Here is a 2,999-nt window from a genome sequence, read left to right on the forward strand (position 1 = left end):
ATAGTATGGAGGTTGATTTGTTCAACTAAAACCTTCAAGGTGGTGCCCTTGCATGGCCACATTCCAATAATAATCAATTAGCTACCTTGTTTTGGATGTCTTTCGGCTCAGAGATTACATGTAACTTCTAGAAATCCTTGACATGGTTAGTACTACTGAAGACAGTGAGGAGCGATACCTTTTCAAGACAAAAACACAGCAAGAAATGAAGTACTGTCAACTGGTTGCATCCAAGATGCACATAGAATGATGACAAAACTGGTCTGCACACCTTTATGCAGTTTCTGAGCATTCTGACTTACAAAGTTTTACAGAACAACTTCTGCTACTTTTTATCTTTTATCTTTTACTTGTTTCAGTCATTAGACCGTGGTCATGCTGGGGCACTGCCTTTAAGAATTTTAGTTGAATGAATCAACCCCAGTACTTATTTATTGGCTAAGTCTATCATGATGTGATGAGTGTTGTCAACTTGTCTTGGTCGAGAAAGGCATGCAATTTTCCTTTATCTTGTAGCTTTATTTATTTTATTGTCCACAAGGAGCTATACATAGAGGGGACAAACAAGGACAGACAAAGGGATTAAGTCGATTACATCGACCCCAGTGCGTAACTGGTACTTAATTTATCGACCCCGAAAGGATGAAAGGCAAAGTCGACCTTGGCGGAATTTGAACTCAGAACGTAGCGGCAGACGAAATTCAGCGAAGCATTTCGCCCGGCGTGCTAACGTTTCTGCCAGCTCGCCGCCTTTAGCATAGCAAAAGTGGTTGTGTGACAGATGCAACTGAAAGGACTTGCCTTCTTCAGCCTAACTTTCATTGACATTCTAAAGTCTCATTTAGAGAGGGGTTTAAGCGTGAAGCAGGAGGCAAGAGTGGAGGGTCCAGTGAAGATAAGAAAAGAGATGAAAGTAAAGAGGGGTTGAGGATGGAGAGGAAATTGAGGTTAGAATGGAAGGAAAAGATTGTGAGGGAGGTGCAATTTTCTACACCTATCAGAGGGCATGCATTTCTTCCTATCCTTTTATCATCACTGAAAAGATGGCTTTGATGTGTTTATCAGTTTGGATAGGCAATGTCTCACATGATCATGGTTAGTTCACTGCTACAAACCATGTTTGATACATGTATATACCACTTCTTACCATTTTCACATCAAAGTGTTGGCATATTGTCCAGTGAACATAGGTAACAACTCACTGATGTCCATGTATATATATTTGGACTTGGTAAGGAACAGATGGCCATCTCATAGCACAGGTTGCATAGTTTGCACTAGCTGATAATATCTTTTATTATTTTATTCTTGTACTCATTTGTGACTCAGCATTGGCCTAGCACAGCTAGTATCAGACATTTTGTTTATACTTTTAGCTCAGAGTTTTCAAGTCACTCTTACCTCTCAATCTGGTTCTCTGTTAAGCCTTGCAGGATTAAGTCATAGAATGGTTTTTTTCTCCATTTTTTTTTTGTTTTTTTACCCTCAATATATTCTGGAAATATATTCTGATTTTGTCTTTTCTTTTCTTTGTTTTTTTTTTCCTTTTTAACCTTCTGTTTTGTCCTTATCTAAATCTGTATTACCTGTTTGTAAATTGTTTACATATATTTAGAGAGAAAAGCATTTCGTTTTGTTTTTGATGTTTCATTATTACACATAGTTATTGTTGCTGTCATTATTATCATTATTATTATTATTATTATTATTATGATTATGATTATTATTATTCATTTATTTATTTGTTTGTGGCGCTAGTAAACGTAATGTTATGCAATGCACAGTCAAGAGCATACCACCATGGAAATGAAGAGTCTCAAAAACTACTGGAGTAGTTCAACGATAAAATATTTGGCTGCAGAATAGAAACAAGATGTTTCAACAGCTTCTTGTTGAAGCACACACATTTCATTTCACCACTCAGTGCTACATATGGTTATCCTGCTTCATTAATTCATATGAGCATTTTTTAAAACCCTGCCTCATAGAAATCAAAAATATACTAATATATATATACATAGAGAGAGAGAGAGAGAGAGAGAGAGAGAGAGAGAGAGAGAGAGAGAGAGAGAGAGAGAGAGAGAGAGAGAGAGAGAGAGACACAGTGTCTTTGACAAAAATGTTTTACATTCAAGTCAGTTTATAAATTAAGATGTTACACTAGTCATGAATAACTTCTAGTAAAACAAGTAACATTCTTCACTGCCAAATCAAGCAGAATATACAACCTTCTATCAGGGGAAATTAGAAACTCTGCTTGTTGGCTAATTTTTTTTTAATTTTTTGCTTTATTTTTTATTTATTGTTGCATGAGATAGAAAAAAGAAAGAGAGAGGAACACAGGATTGATATTTATGCATATATATTTCCATGCCAGTATGGATAAATCCCCTCACAAGGCTTCGGTAGATGGAATCAGGTAGAAAAAAAGCCCATCACACACACACACACACATATATATATGTGCACACAGACACACACAAACACACATACATATATAGAGGATTGACCAGCAAGAGCTTTGTGCTTGTGCCACATAACAAAGCTCTCATGCTGACACGATGTAAAAGTGGTTGTACCAGTGGCACATTAAAAACACCCAGCACACTCTGTAAAGTGGTTGGCTTTAGGAAGGGCATCCAGCTGTAGAAACCAGTCCAAATCAGACTGGAACTTGGTGCAGTTCTCTCACTTGCCAGCTGTGGTCAAATCATCCAACCCATGCCAGCATGGAAAACAGATGTTAAAGAATGAGGATGATGATGATGATGATGATATATAAACGTAGGAGCGGCTGTGTGGTAAGTAGCTTGCTTACCAACCACATGGTTCCAGGTTCAGTCCCACTGCGTGGCACCTTGGGCAAGTGTCTTCTACTATAGCCTCAGGCCAACCAAAGCCTTGTGAGTGGATTTGGTAGACAGAAACTGAAAGAAGCCCGTCGTATATGTATGTATATATATATGTGTGTGTGTGTGTGTGTGTGTGTGTGTGTGTGT

General features: G+C 37.8%; 1 protein-coding gene across 1 annotated transcript in view; it reads right to left on the minus strand.

Moving 5' to 3' along the window:
- LOC106867680 (dynein axonemal heavy chain 6-like) overlaps positions 1-2,999 on the minus strand; it is a 319,316-nt gene that overhangs the window by 91,981 nt on the left and 224,336 nt on the right. The window lies entirely within an intron of this gene.

The sequence above is a fragment of the Octopus bimaculoides genome, chromosome 14 (assembly GCF_001194135.2).
Source record: "Octopus bimaculoides isolate UCB-OBI-ISO-001 chromosome 14, ASM119413v2, whole genome shotgun sequence".
NCBI classification, from domain to species: Eukaryota; Metazoa; Mollusca; class Cephalopoda; order Octopoda; family Octopodidae; genus Octopus; species Octopus bimaculoides.